Source organism: Bos grunniens, chromosome 2, assembly GCF_055505025.1.
Source record: "Bos grunniens cultivar Pamir isolate PY7600 chromosome 2, Bosgru_T2T1.0, whole genome shotgun sequence".
NCBI classification, from domain to species: Eukaryota; Metazoa; Chordata; class Mammalia; order Artiodactyla; family Bovidae; genus Bos; species Bos grunniens.
In genome coordinates this window covers 129937885-129954170 of record NC_141166.1, presented here as the reverse complement: position 1 = coordinate 129954170, position 16286 = coordinate 129937885, and the positions used below count along the sequence as shown (strand labels likewise).

The window sequence follows — 16286 nt, the reverse complement described above, 5'->3', positions numbered from 1 at the left end:
ATCATGCTCCTTTCCCATTTTTGAACCAGTCTCTTGTTCCACATCTGGTTCTAACCTACATACAGGTTGCTCAGGAGGCAGGGTAAAGTTACAGGGTACAAAATTAATATACGTAAATATGTTGCAAATCTATACACTAACAACAAACTAACAGAAAGAGAAATTAAGGGAACAATTCCATTTATAATTGCATCAGAAGAATAAGATACTATTCTTGTTCTTATTTCTGAATAAATCAGGAATAAATATAACCTATGAGGTAAAAAATTCAGAAAACTATGAGACACTGATGAAAGAAACTGAAGAGTATAAAAAACACATGGAAAAACAACTTATACTGTACTCATAAATGGGGAGAATTAATATTGCTAAAATGACCCTACTACCTATACACAATCTATAGATTCAATGTAAATCCTATCAAAATAAAATGGCATTTTTCACAGAACTAGAACAAATAATTTTAAAATCTGTATGGAAATACCTGTTGTTGTTTAGTCAGTAAGTCTTCTCTGATTCTTTGTGACCCCCATAGAGTGTATGAAGAACACAAATAGCTAAAGCAATCTTGAGAAAAAAGAACAAAGCTAGAGGTGTTACACTTCCTGATTTCAAACCATACATTAAACTATGGTAATGAAAGCGGTATGGCACTGAAACCAAAACTGACCAATAAATCAGTGGAACAGAATAGAGAGCCGAGAAATAAGGCCACACTAGTATGGTTAATTAATCTAAAAGAAAGAAGGCAAGAATGTATGGTAGGGAAAAGACAGCCTTTTAAATAAATGGTACTGGGAAAACTGCACAGGTACATGTAAAAGAATCTATCTGAAGTACTTTCTACACCACATACGAAGATAAACTCAAACTGGATTAAAGAATTAAATGCAAGACCTGAAACCATAAAGCTCTTAGAAGAAAACCAAACAAGATAATATAGGTGGCCAACAGACACATAAAAATATCCTCTATATCATTGATCATCAGGGAAATGCAAATCAAAACCGCAACGAGATCTCACCTCTTTGTGAATTGCTATCATCATAAAGTCAACAAATATGTTTTGGGAAAGATATAGAGAAAAGTGAACACTCATGCACTGTTAGTGAGGCTGTAAATTGGTGCAATCTCTGTGTCAAACAGTGTGGTGTTTCCTCTAGAGAGTTAAAGTAGAACTGCCATACGATCCAGCAACTTTACCTCCAGGTATTCATCTAAAGAAAATAAAAACTCTGACTCAAAAAGATGTATGTACCCATAGGCTTCCCTTGTGGCTCAGCTGGTAAAGAATCCGCCTGAAATATGGGAGACCTGTGTTTGATCCTGGGTTGGGAAGATCCCCTGGAGATGGGAAAGGCTACCCACTCCAGTATTCTGGCCTAGAAAATTCCATGGACTGTAAGAATGTTCAAACTACCGCACAATTGCACTCATCTCACATGCTAGTAAAGTAATGCTCAAAATTCTCCAAGCCAGGCTTCAACAATACATGAACTGTGAACTTCCAGATGTTCAAGCTGGTTTTAGAAAAGGCAGAGGAACCAGAGATCAAATTGCCAACATCTGCTGGATCATTGAAAAAGCAAGAGAGTTCTAGAAAAACATCTATTTCTGCTTTATTGACTATACCAAAGCCTTTGAATCACCACAAACTGTGGAAAATTCTTAAAGAGATGGCAGTTCTAGACCACCTGACCTGCCTCTTAAGAAACCTGTATGCAGGTCAGGAAGCAACAGTTAGAACTGGACATGGAACAACAGACTGGTTCCAAATAGGAAAAGGAGTACGTCAAGGCTGTATATTGTCACCCTGCTTATTTAACTTATATGCAGAGTACATCATGAGAAATTCTTGGCTGGAAGAAGCACAAGCTGGAATCAAGATTGCTGGGAGAAATATCAATAACCTCAGGTATGCAGATGACATCACCCTTATGGCAGAAAGTGAAGGAGAATTAAAGAGCCTCTTGATGAAAGTGAAAGAGAGTGGAAAAGTTGGCTTAAAATTCAACATTCATAAAACTAAGATCATGGCATCCGGTCCCATCACTTCATGGGAAATAGATGGGGAAACAGTGGAAACAGTGTCAGACTTTATTTTTCTGGGCTCCAAAATCACTCCAGATGGTGACTGCAGCCATGAAATTAAAAGACACTTACTCCTTGTCAGTAAAGTTATGACCAACCTAGACAGCATATTACAAAGCAGAGACATTACTTTACCAACAAAGGTCCATCTAGTCAAAGCTATGGTTTTCCAATAGTCATGTATGGATGTGAGAGTTGGACTATAAAGAAAGCTGAGCATGGAAGAATTGATGCTTTTGAACTGCAGTGTTGGAGAAGACTCTTGAGAGTCCCTTGGACTGCAAGGAGATCCAACCAGTCCATCCTAAAGGAAATCAGTTCTAAATATTCATTGGAAGGACTGATGTTGAAGCTGAAACTCCAATACTTTGGCCACCTGATGCGAAGAACTGATTCATTAGAAAAGACCCTGATGGTGGGAAAGATTGAAGGTGGGAGGAGAAGGGGACCACAAAGGATGAGGTGGTAAGATTGCATCACTGACTCAATGGACATGAGTTTGAATAAACTCTAGGAGCTGGTGATGGACAGGGAGGCCTGGCGTGCTACAGTCCATGCGGTAGCAAAAAGTTGGACATGACTGAGCAACTGAACTGAACTGAACTACTCCTTGAAAGAAAAGTTAGGACCAACCTAGACAGAATATTAAAAATCAGAAACATTACTTTGCCAACAAAGGTCCATCTAGTTAAAGCTATGGTTTTTCCAGTAGTCATGTATGGATGTGAGAGTTGGACTATAAGGAAAGCTGAGTGCCTACGAATGGATGGTTTTGAACTGTGGTGTTTAAGAAGGCTCTTGAGAGTCCCCTGGAGTGCAAGGAGATCCAACCAGTCCATCCTAAAGGAAATCAGTCCTGAATATTCATTGGAAGGATTGATGCTGAAGCTGAAATTTCCATACTTTGGCCACATAATGGGAAGAACTGAGTCATTAGAAAAGACCCTGATGCTAGGAATGATTGAAGGCAGGAGGAGAGGGGGACGGCAGAGGATGGGATGGTTGGATGGCATCACCGACTCAATGGATGTGTTTGAACAAGTTCTGGGAGATGGTGAAGGATGGGGAAGCCTGGTATGCTGTATTCCATGGGGTCACAAAGAGTTGGACACAACTGAGTGACTGAACAATAATAACATAAGCATAAAAAATTCAAGTATTTACTAAAGGGAAAGTCAAAGAATAAAATAAAGCATAATATTTTATTGATGCCATAAAGGTAGACTTTGCTTACCCGCATTGTGGAAAAGTCTCAGTGTATGCCAGAAAATTAGAAAAGCGCAAAGAGATTTTACTCTCCTTTTGTAGGATGAGAAAAATGAGAGCCAATTTGAAGTTTGGGTTTAGTTGAAAGCTCATCAGGAAGACTTGGAAATTTTTTTCCATTATTCTGACCTCTGCTAATCTTAGACCTTTATTAACGTGCTAGTAGAAAGGGTCATGAAGTATAAACTAGCTTTTCCTTTTTATTTACTGTCTTCTGAATTCCAGATGTCTATGTAATTAGTTTCAAATATGACAGTTTTATTAAGTTGTGTTCTTTATTCACCATTTGAACTTACCTTGAGGCAAGAACTTGGACCAGTTAGGTAGAGATCCCTTCTAGGCCTCCTATATAAGAAATAGTACAGTACTGGGCAAAATGTAATTTGGGAAAGTAATAGTCCCTATATAAGAATTTAAACATTGATAAATAATGTATAACATATGCAACAAACAAAACATAGACATCATATTAGTTGACAGAAGAAGCCATTACCTCTATTTTGTGTTAAACAAACATGAAATCAATAGTTATTTATAATCTATGCACAGTATTGATTAATAAAATAGGACCTTCAAGCTATCCAGCAAAATATAGTTATGAAGTAATGCTATTTGATAAAGGAAATTTGTGTAGAAATAAAAAAATAGTTTATTCAGTAACTCTTTTATCTTCATTTTCGGCTACTCTAGTGTCTCAGTGGTAATGAATCTTCTTGCAATGCAGGAGCCACAGGAGATGTGGATTCAATCCCAGGGTGGAGAAGATCCCCTGGAGGAGGGTATGGCAACGCACTCCAGTATTCTTGCCTGGAGAATCCCGTGGACAGAGGAGCCTGGTCGGCTATAGTCCATAGGCTTGCAAAGAGCTGGACATGACTGAAGTGACTTAGCACAGCAAAGCACAAAGTAGGTCTTTACATTTTACACATCAATTTACTTTTGTAGGGCCATTTTGGAATACAGACCTTTTGAATGCCTGTTTCCCATTTTTGTTAGTTTTAGGTATGAATTTTCTCCATGTACTTCATATATGTGAATACACATGTATACTCTATATTTGGATACACTCATGTTCTGGCATATAATATTTTGCTTACATTTTGTTCTGTGCATATGGGACAATTCAATCTACGAGGCAGTCAAATTTCCTATTAACTTTAAGGTGCTTTCATTTTCATTTGTTTAGAAACTATTTTTAAAGAGATCTATAGTGTGAAAGAACAGTTTATAAACTATTATGCCCTGAAGATTTATGCATTTATATTAACCTATTCATTCATGTCTTCCTTAGTTCACATTTCCCTTGACCTGAATGCACACTTTCAATGGAGAATAATATATCATATAATACTAAGGAAAAAGTGGATCTTTGATAATTATTTTGAAGCAATGCATCTTTTAACAGTTATGTTTTCTATAAATATAGCTCTTGAGTTATTCCATTAAATTGATTCTCTAGCAGTCATTTATTTAAACATGATACGTAAAATTTATTAAAGATTATTTTGAGGTCATGATCAATTTCTTCCTAAGTGATTTTAAAACTAAAAAACAGTAAAATTGGACTTCAACAACCATAGGAATCTGAATCTTTCTTCCTCAATAAAGCTATGTAAACTTTGAGATTTCCCTAGGTAAGAAAAAATATATGAAAATGATAATTTAATAATTCAGTATCTAGTGAATTTTGTGCCCAACCCATACCTTATCACTCATGCAGTATGCAATTGTCATTTCACTTTTCATATTATGTTTTCTTTACAGTATTCTCTTCTAATTTGTAATTGTCTTTTGACCTGATACTTCTTTTATGGCTTTTTTCTTAGACAGGGTTTGTGCAGGTTACTTTCTATTTCTTCATGGGACATTTTCTTGAAAAAAAAAAAAAAGAAAGAAATCAATTTCAAGGATAAGTTCTTTTCACTTGTGTGTTTTCACAGCAAAAATCAATGACATATTGTCCCATTGCTTAAAAAAAAGTTCAAAATGGGATCTGTAAGCCATGCCATGACCTTAGTCAAGTGGGAGATAAAAGGCATTTCCTGAGTTGGAGATACTTCCATGTGCAGTGTACAGGAGTTACAGAACTGATTTAGTTTTCACATTCTTTACCTCACTTCTTTCCTTTTCTCTCTTTTTTTTCCTGTATCAGCTATGTCCTTTCTTGTTCTCTTAGAATTTAAGCTTCTCATATCAAATTTTGTTTCACATGAAGCTGAAACTCTTATGTCCCTGCCATATTTCTTCCCAGGCCTTTCTCACTGCTGTCATTCACAAGGAATATTATTTTGAGTCAGATTATTCATAACTATTTGGAAAGTCTAGCACAAAGAAAGGTCTAAAGGGATTTTTACCAAGTGGGAATGTATAATTGAATTAGAATTAAATTTAAACTGATAAATTTAAACTAAAGAGTATATATTTATTTTGAAAAGTAGAAATGAGAGAAGTTTTTGTCTGTTGTGGGTCCTTAGTCTTCAGTGATCGTATTGAAATTCTCTTTAGATATCTCTTTTAGTTGATGAATCTTTCAAACAGCAGAGAACATAGCTTTCTTTGTTAGTCTTGAGCTTTATCCAGTTTGTGGTATATAAAATGATCAATACATGTTTGTTGAACTGAACTGTAAAGAACATTTTCTGGTTAGTAAATAGTAACTGTAACCAATAATGTAATGTTTGGGACCAAAAAAGCTATTATTTAAAAAGTCATATTCTCCCTGCTGAGATATTAATGTCTACTTAACTGGAATAGAAAAAAAAATGGCATCCTTTGGAGGAAAAAGTGAAGTAATACAGAAATTAATTTTGCCACGAAATGATCCAGAACAATATAGGGCCTTCTGAAGTTATGCCAAATGTAGTATGTGAAAAACTTTTAAAACATATGTCAACTTTCCCAAAATATGAAGTCATTGCCTTTGATATTAACTGACTGGCTTGCAAAATTCACCCTCTGTTAACAGTCCTAACATCAAATGTGAGAGATGTAATTTCCTGAAAAGCATTCAAAAATAAAACTTATTTGTATGCATATTATAAAAATCTACAAACCAAAGATGAAGTAATGGCTAAACAAGTCAACAAACCTTATCTTTTGAAATGTAATTTTAAAATATACAAGCTTATGCAAAAATGCTTCATCAGAAGAAAAAAGGGAAAAATTCCACTTTATAATGAGTGTATTTTTTTGGAGAAATCTGTATGTGCTTATTGATGATTTTGTGAGTAATTCATGGTCTTTGTAAACCCTCAGACTTTTCATAAGGACTTAAAATTAAAAGGAAAATTCTCCTGCTAGTTTACTTGCATAAATACTGTCATTTATAGTTTCTTATATATAATTGCAGAAGTTTTTCATATGTATTAGCAAATAGTGAAAGATAGACTTTTATTCATACTCAATGGAATTTGAGCAAACTCCAGGAGATAGTAGAGGACAGAGGAGCCTGGCATGGTATAGTCCATAGGGTCACAAAGAGTTGGACACTGCATAGCGACAGAACAACAAAAAAAAGGCTTTTATTCATTTTCAATGTTTTATATATAAAGTATGAAAATTTGAATAATATTAAATAGTTTAAAAAACTGGACGTACATAAGCTTGAAGTAGAACCATGAAATAATTCATTTTAAAATATCAATTCTTTAACAACATTGATATATAGAAGTTTGTTGCATTTCTATGTACTAACAATGAAATAGCAGAAAGAGAAATTAAGGCAACAATCCCATTTACAATCATATCAAAATAAATACAATACCTAGGAGTAAGCCTACCTAAGGTGGCAAAAGACCTGTGCTCCAGAAACTATATGACACTTATAAAAAAAATTAAAGATGTTGCAAACAGATAGAAAAATATACCATATTCTTTGATAGGAAGAATCAGTATTGCCAAAATGACTATACTACCCAAAGCAACCTACATATTCAGTGCAATCACTATCATATTACCAATGGGATTTTTCACAGAACTGGAACAAAGTGTTTTAAAATTTGTTTGGAGACACAAAAGACCCTCAATAGCCAAAGCAATATTGAGAAAGAAAAACAAAACTGGAGGAATCAGGCCTTCTGACTTCAGACTATACTACAAAGCTATAGTACTCAAAAAATGTGGTACTGGCAACAAAAAGCAGACATATAGATCAATGGAACAGGAGAGAGAGCCCAGAAATAAACCCATGCACTTATGGCCAATCAATCTATGATAAATGAGGCACAAGAATTTACAATGGAGAAAAGACAGTCACTTCAGTAAGTGGTGCTGGGCAGCTACATTAAAAAAATGAAAGTAGAACATTTTCTAACACGATACATAAAAATAAAATGAGTTGAACACCTAAATGTAAGACTGGATACTATACAACTCTTAGAGGAAAACATTGACAGAACACTCCTTGACATAAATTGCAGCTGCATCTTTTTGGATCTACTTCTAAGAGTGATAGAAATAAAAACAAGAACAAACAAATGGGACTCAATTAAACTTAAAAGCTTTTGCACAGAAAAGGAAACCATAAACAAAAGAAGCCAGCCTACGAAATGGGAGAAAATATTTGCAAATAATGTGACCCATAGGGATTAATTTCCAAATTATATAAACATCTCATATGGCTCAATATCAGAAAACAAACAACCCTATCAAAAAATGGACAGAAGATTTAAACAGATATTCTCCCAAGAAGACATACAGATGGCCAACAGAAACATGAAAAAGTGCTCACCACTGCTAATTATTAGAGAAATGCAGATCAGAGCTACAGTGAGGTATCACCTCGCACTGTCAGAATGGCCATTATCAAAAAGTCTAGAAATAATAAATGCTGGAGAGGGTGTGAAGAAAAAGGAACACTCCTAAACAGTTGGTGGTAATGTAAATTGGTTAGTCGCTATGGGGAACTGTATGGAGGTTCCTTAAAAAACTAAAAATAGAGTTACCAATGATTCTTCATTCCATTCTTGGGCATATATCCGGAAAACCATAATTTGAAAAGATACTTGCATCTCAATGTTCATTGCAGCACTAATTAATAGCCAAGACATGGAAGCAACCTTAATTATGTTCATCAATAGATGAATGGATAAAGAGCATGTGATATGTGTGTGTGTGTGTGTGTGTACACATGGGACCCCATGGTACTGAGCCTATGTATAGGTTCATCTCTTCCACCACCACTACTTCATTCTTGGGCCCATTGAAGAAGTACTTGTGTGCCAAAGTGCAGAGGCTGGCAGACAGCCACTGGATAAGTAATCCTGTGTACCTGTTATTTAGGATGTCTTTTGCAGTTGATGCTCTATAAAGGGCGTTTAGTGTGTTTCAAGAATGCTCAACCTTTGTGCCCACTGCTACAGGCTCATCTAAACACTTCTTTCTAAGACTTTTTTTCTTATCTCTGATCTTCCAGTCTTGCTCTTTCCTGGCCTCTGACCAACCAGTCAAACCACCTTTTCATTGTCCATGTGTCCATGTATGTCCTTATCTTTGGCCAGTTGTTGTCTTCAGATGAACTGGGTGACCAGATACACTGACCCAAGTTTTGCTCATTGAGAGAATTTCTCATTACTGTCTTTCAGGGCCACCCTTAAGTTGGGCTCCACCCTTGAGTTGGTACAGCCACAGTCTATTTCTAATCTTGCCTCAACATATCTAGTAATCTGTGAACCAGTTCTGTTTTTTTTTTTTTAATTTCCTTTGTTAGCTGGCTGTAAGAAACTATTCTATGAGCCCATATGTGTAAGAAAAGGATGAGTTATTGGTACATAATAAACCTAATCATGAAGCTTACTGAGTCTTCTAAATTTTCTTCTTTCTGTCCTAGGTATACCTGTATGAAGCTTATCTTGAAAGACATATCTTTGCTAGGCCAGTTGAGGGCTTTCCTGGTGGCTCAGATGTTAAAGAATCTGCCTGCAATGTGGGAGACCTGTGTTTGATTCCTGGGTTGGGAAGATCCCCTGGAGAAAGGCATAGCAACCCACTCCAGTATTTTTGCCTGGAGAATCCCTATGGACAGAGAAGCCTGGCAGGCTACAGTCCATGGGGTCGCAAACAGTTGGACATGACTGAGCAACTAGCACACACACAGGCCCGTTGAACCTTATGACATCTTTAGGTCTAACAGAATCTAGTTCATTATGGGAAGCTATTGTCAATGGTCGCTTGCTATTCTGTGGTCTTACGCTTAGTTTTCACCATGACTCAATAGCATGCTAGGAACTGATTTCTAAATAGAATACAGTTCTCTACTGTAGATGGCATGACTTTGATCCAGAACCTTGGAGTTCTTTGCTGCAGCTCTCCCACTGGGTGTTCCCAGAGACTCTACATAATGTTGATTATGTAGATTAACATAAATTCCTTTAAATTATGGGTCTGATGGGCTGTGTGGCCCAAGTGGCAGGACTATTTGTATGTCAGCCTCGATTTACTGTAAAGCCCTCTTTTGAGTCACATGATAAGTGAGTTGAAACACTATTCATAAAGCCCTCCAGGTGCTATGCTTCTAAGCAGTAGGAAGTGCAAAGCACAATAACCTGTTCTTTATCTTGAAAAGGATATGTTAGCATACTGCTGGAGTTCTAAGCAATTGACTGGTAAATTGGGACTTTGTAGGACTTAATGCCCATTTTTAGGAGCTCATGTATGTTACTTGCCATTTTCTTTGCCATCAGAGTACTTGCCTTTTTCTGCTTATCAGTTCTATTTGCCATGTTGTTATCAATAAACTAGACCAATGAGAAAGTCATTAAAGGACCTATGGAAGGTCCAGGTAATCAAGATACATTAAGACTATACAGTGACAGAAGAGAGGCGATTCAACGTAGCCCTGGGCGATGCCATAAATATATCATGTTGTTGGTCTGTGGTAAGTGAGAACTGCTTTTTAGCCTCTTTCCTGACCAGTTATTTACCAGACCAGTAGCTCTGTATCATATACTGGATGGAATCCCATCTTCCTTGCTGATACTGGGGGCAGGTTCCAGAGCAGCATGTCCTGCCTTCAGCCTCAGCCTGCAGAGGACAGCCATCCATGTTGATCTGCCAAATACACTACATTTAGCAAAAAAGCTAAAGTTGGGATTCATCTGTCTAGTCAAGGCTATGGTTTTTCCAGTAATCATGTATGGATGTGAGAGTTGGACTGTGAAGGCTGAGTGCTGAAGAATTAATGCTTTTGAACTGTGGTGTTGGAGAAGACTCTTGAGAGTCCCGTGGACTGCAAAGAGATCCAACCAGTCCATTCTGAAGGATATCAGCCCTGGGATTTCTTTGGAGGGAATGATGCTAAAGCTGAAACTCCAGTACTTTGGCCACCTCATGCGAAGAGTTGACTCATTGGAAAAGACTCTGATGCTGGGAGGGATTGGGGGCAGGAGGAGAAGGGGATGACAGAGGATGAGATGGCTGGATGGCATCACTGACTCGATGGACGTGAGTCTGAGTGAACTCCGGGAGTTGGTGATGGACAGGGAGGCCTGGCGTGCTGCGATTCATGGGGTCGCGAAGAGTCAGACACAACTGAGCGACTGAACTGAACTGAACTCAACTGTCATCTGCCATGCTCCATTTAATTTTTATGGCCAAATTGGTGAATTAAATGGGTTATTAATAGTAAACACCTTCACTGCATTTTTTTTAGGCCTTTGAGATTGGCACTAAACTGTCCTTCTATCTGAAATGCAGTGTTGTTCAGTATTGTTCTTGATTTTCTATTTTTCTTGGGTGGGGTATCTATTGTAGTTCTGTTATCAGAGTCAGTTTAGATTCTGAATTTGGTAGGCCTCACAAGATCCTGGTCCCCCCCAACCCTGCCACATACACTGTTGGTGGGAATATAAATTGGTACAGACACTATGGAAAACAGTATGGAGGTTTCTTAAAAAAACTAAAAATAGAGCTACCACAGGATCTAGCTCCCCACTCCTGGGTATATATCTAGAAAAGATGAACACTTTAACTCAAAAGCAGTACTATTCATAGCAGCACTATTTACAAAACCAAGACATGGAAACAAACCAAGCACCCGTCAATAGGTGGCTGGTTTAAGATGTTTTATATATGGTGGCAGTTTATTCGCTAAGTTGTATCTGACTCTTGTGACCCCATGGACTATAGTCTGCCAGGCTCCTCTGTCCATGGGATTTTCCAGACAAGAATACTGGAGGGGTTGCCATTTCACTTGATAAAATATATATTTATATTATATACAAATATACATAATTTATAAATATATGTGATATGTGTTTTATACATATTATATATATTTGTATATAGTATATTATATTAAATATATATTATACAATATATATACATTTAAACAATATATATTTTATAAAATATATACATATATTTATGTAAAATATTTACATTATTTGAGAATTTCATATTAAGTGAAGTAAATCAGGCAAAGAAATGCAAATATTATGTGATACCACATAGATGGAATATAAAAGTATGAATATAAAAAATACAAATGAATCTATGTATGAAACAGAAGTAGATTCACAGACAGAGAAAACAAACTTGTGATTACCAAAGGGGAAAGGGAGGGAGGGATAAATTAGGAGTTTGGAACTAGCAGATACAAACTACTGTGCATAAAATAGGCAGCAAGTATTTATTATACAGTACAGGGAGCTATATTCAATATCTTAAATAACCTATAATGGAAAATGATCTGAAAAATATACATGTAAACAATGAATGATCCTAGGTCACTGTGGGAAAAAACTGAAGGAACTGCTACCTTCACTTACTATGGTATTTGAGAATTTTTTCTTACAGACATCTGATCTCTCTTTTAATCGATGACTTGTCTAAGAACTGGCTCAGGTATAGAAGGTTGGTGAGAGATTGCAGCATTTGATTAGTTCCACTGGGGCAGCTGATATCATCTTTCTGTTCATCCATTTTTGATCTCTCTTGAATCTGTTTATATTATGTGTATATGTATATGTGCATGTATCAATCATGTGAAGAAACGCCCTGTTTACTGTTTATTTGTCTTGCTCTTTAGAACCATGGACTATATTCGTCATCATGATTGTTCACTGTGGGTCAGGATGCCCTGGATGCCTCCATTTCAACTATGCTGTCAGTTACAGTTATTACATGCATCTTTTCTCCGACAATTAAGTGCTACCAGCTGTCTCTGCTACTCTGGAATCCCATCTTCTTTGCTGATACTGGGGAGCCAGGTTCCGTAGTAGCATGTCCTGCCATCAACCTCAGCCTGCAGAGGCCAGCCACCACTAAGCTTCTCATTAAGGGTGGCATCTCTGTTTCCACTGCATTTCTTATCACCACAGTTAATGAAATCTTCTCTGGCCCCTTCCAGGAAAGGTCAGCTGGTGGGTTCTCACATCTTATGTAATGGACTCGTTTTGCCATGTTCATTTCACTGGGTCATTTTTTCCTTTCCTTCAGCAGCCTATCAGTTCTGGCATCTTAGATTTAATAGAAAGCCATCATTATTATTTTTTTTTCAAGCTTCCAAGATTCATCCCAGCAGCATATTAGAACATGCCAGGGCATTAAATCCTGAGTCACAGAGCATGCCCCCATATCCACAAATTCTTCCTGGGATTTCCCTGGTGGTCCAATGGTTCAGACTCTGTGCTTCCATTGCAGGGGGTGTGGGTTCAATCCCTGGCTGGGAAACTAAGATCCTGCATGCCTCACAGGCTCAGCCAAAAACAAACAAATCCAGCTCTAAGTTCAGATCCCCTCCTGGTTCAGGACTTTCAAGGCATGCTGTCCTGCTTCTTACCAGTTCTTATTAGCAAGGCCTTACAGCATCTTTGGTGGAAAAATCCCCTTTCCCCTTAGTAGAGACAGCAATTCCCAAGTCAGGTATGGTAACACAGCCCTCAACACTGATCTAGTGGCTAGGAGAATAAAGAAAGGCACATCAGAGGTGGTCAGTGTTTTCCAGCAAGGCATCTGCCTCAGTTGAGGCTTCTACATGGTCTTTTGACTACCATTTAGAAATCAGTGTTAAAAGAAATGAATTTGTTTCCATCTGTTTCAGAATATTCTCTTGAAGACCTATTTCTCAAAGATTATACATGGTATAAGAAATTAATTTTTGTTTTCCTTTCTTAATGACTTAAAATTGATATTTAAAAACATGATCTAAACATTATTCAGTGAGATTGAAAACAAGTTCAAAAATGTTTGAAGTGAAAATGCACTTTAACCAGGCTTATATTAATAACATTCAATTATTGATCTGTGAGTTTGGATTCCTAATTTCAAAATATGGAGTATTTTCCTACCATAATTAGTAGTTTCTGCTGAATGTTTTCTTACCAAGTAGAACCTGGGCTTATTCAGAATAGCGAGGCTATTATGTTGAATAACTTATTGTTCACATTTGGCAGTTAACTACAGAGATGTAAAGTTAATAATATGCTTGCCAGGAAAGTTATAAATCAAAATGAAAAAATTCTGACAGTGAGGACACACTAAGACAAGTAGTTAATCATCATCCAGCTGTGCTTTGGGTTAGTAACTCATCAAATATAAGAAGGAGACAAATGACCAGTGTTTTCCATCATCGTGGTTCTAGTGTACTGGGTTGACAGAATGCTGTTGGTAAAATTAGGAGACAAACTGTGAGGAAAGGGAAAAATGGTCTATTTATTTAAGACCTAAGTTGAATACTTTTTTTCTACTGGTTTGAAACATTATAACACTCTATACTCTTCTTTAATAATAGCCTGGTGACCTTATAAACCCATTATATAATTACCTAAAGACTCCATAGACAAAATTCTTGCTTTTAGACATTGTGAATGGTGGTAGTTGATAGATTTGTAAAAGACTTGAGCATAAATTATTTTGTAGTATTAAAAATCATGGACTCTCATTCTACATATCCTAGCCCATGTAAAAGTGAAAACAGACAAATGTCTTAAAAGTATAGTCCAGTATATTCTTAATTCTGTCATGATATTTATATAATACTATGTGATGACTTGTATTTTCATTTTCTCATTCAAATGTTACATTTATTGGTATAAACATGTGCTTAGTTGCTCAGTTGTGTATGACTCTTGTGACCCTATGGACTGTAGCCCGCCAGGCTCCTCTGTCCATGGGGATTCTCCAGGCAAGAATACTGGAGTAGGTTGCAATGCCCTACTCCAGGGGATCTTCCCAACCCAGGGATCGAACCCAAGTCTCCCACATTGCAGGTGTATTCTTTACTGTCTGAACTACCAGGGAAGCCATTTGTACTTTTCTGAGGGTGTTTTTCTTATTCATGAGATTATATCATTATTTAAATTTTATGAATATTTTAATAGATTTCTTAAAATGGACTTAGGACCTTTCAGAAATTGTGTTTTCAACTTCAGAGTCTAGCTCAACCTTTTATTTCATCATGAATTGATCAATGAGTTAATCACTTAATCATAAACACAGTACTGGGTATAATATTTCTCAGGTAATAACTTTGAATGTGCAAAGTAGCTCTCTTTATTTTTTTGTAACTCAACCTAAGCTTCATTTTCAACTTCTGCTCTATCTAGGGGCAGAAAATTTAGTCGTTTTGCAGTACACTTGGTGGACTTACTTTCTCTTTGCTTGGCCTCTTTCAAAAAGTGAAAAAGTTTTATTCACCCATTTAGTTCAAGGCTCTCCATACTTCTTGAAGCCCTTAAGTCATCCAAGTATGCATGAAGTCATTTCTATAACCTTCTGCCAGTGAATATTTGGAGCCTGTTAGCTTGCTTCTTCTCAAGGCAGCAGATGGGAAACAAAGAGTAAGCTTTCAGTACTTAAATTTACTAGAGATTCTATTTACACCTTCTTGCAATGGGAAGAAGTGAGGGCAGAGTCTCTTCTAAGAGACTCACATACGCATCTCACGCTATTATTATTTTTAAAAGTTTCTTCCTAGATTGGAGAGCTAATTTCTTTCTTCATCATCCTTCAGTTGTTTAAAGCATACATTTTGTGCTCTATATTATAGACTTTTTGCTGTCTCTGTGTGGGCTATAAAACTTTTGAAAGTCAAGAGCTAAAAATTGGTTCCATCATGTATTATTATTTTTTTCTGCATTTCTGCTGGAACAACTCTACTTTGAGAGTTATAGAATTCCTTTGCCACCTCCTAATTTGAGGAAGGAGATCAGTTAGAAGTGTTGTTTGTGTGCATGTTGGAGGAAGGAGGCATAGGCAGAGGTTGGGAGGAGCGACACTGGTAAGTAATTACAATGACCTTTCCGCCACACAAGTATTGATTTAGAATTTATTGCATTTCAGACTCTGCTTTGGGTATAATGAAGGAAATGAGAATATATGCTCCCTGTTGACAGGGAGCATGTAATTAGTGGAGTGTGCAAAAAAACAAAAAATGTGGAATAATTAAAGTGCAGTGCAAAAATATATAATATATAATTAAATTTTAAATTAGGAAATTCATACCCTATGGGTAAAATTAATGTGCATAAGAGAGACTGGGTTGTGGTAGTGAATTTAGAGTTGGTCCTAAATGTTGGTTGAAATATATGTGAGAGGAGAAAACAGGGCATTTAAGATGAGACAAATGATGTGAGTTAAAGCACAGAAGCAGGAACAAGTACTGTAAACATGGAGGGAGCAATGAAAAGATTTGTCTTTTCAGAAAAGAGGTTGAATGCTCCCAACTGGGTGAAAATAAGTTAGGTTAAAATATTAATAACTTAACATGCAAATATTTCAAGTTGACAGGAGAATTTATGCTTTCTGTCACAGAGAGTAGAAGATTATACAGAGGCGTGATAATTGGTTTTGTAGAGGAAAGAAATGGTGGACGCTGGGATGAACTGGAGACTCAAGGAGAATATTGATGTAGTCCAAGTGTGAGGTAAGTGCCCAGAAAAGGGTGATATGAAGTGGGAATGCAGTGAGAATGAAAAAGGGAAAGAGAAGAT

General features: G+C 36.7%; 1 long non-coding RNA gene across 3 annotated transcripts in view; it reads left to right on the top strand.

The window, feature by feature from the left end:
* Nucleotides 1-4081: 4081 nt before the first annotated feature.
* The window catches only part of LOC147378729 (uncharacterized), a 29301-nt gene continuing 17096 nt past the window's right edge, over nucleotides 4082-16286 (top strand). Inside the window, exons 1-2 of one of the 3 annotated variants that reach the window (XR_015148764.1) lie at nucleotides 4082-4263; nucleotides 16108-16219. This is a non-coding gene — a long non-coding RNA (uncharacterized LOC147378729). Of the gene's footprint in view, nucleotides 4264-15441; nucleotides 15575-16107; nucleotides 16220-16286 lie in introns of those variants that run through there. The other 2 variants (XR_015148766.1, XR_015148768.1) reach the window with 2 other exon arrangements.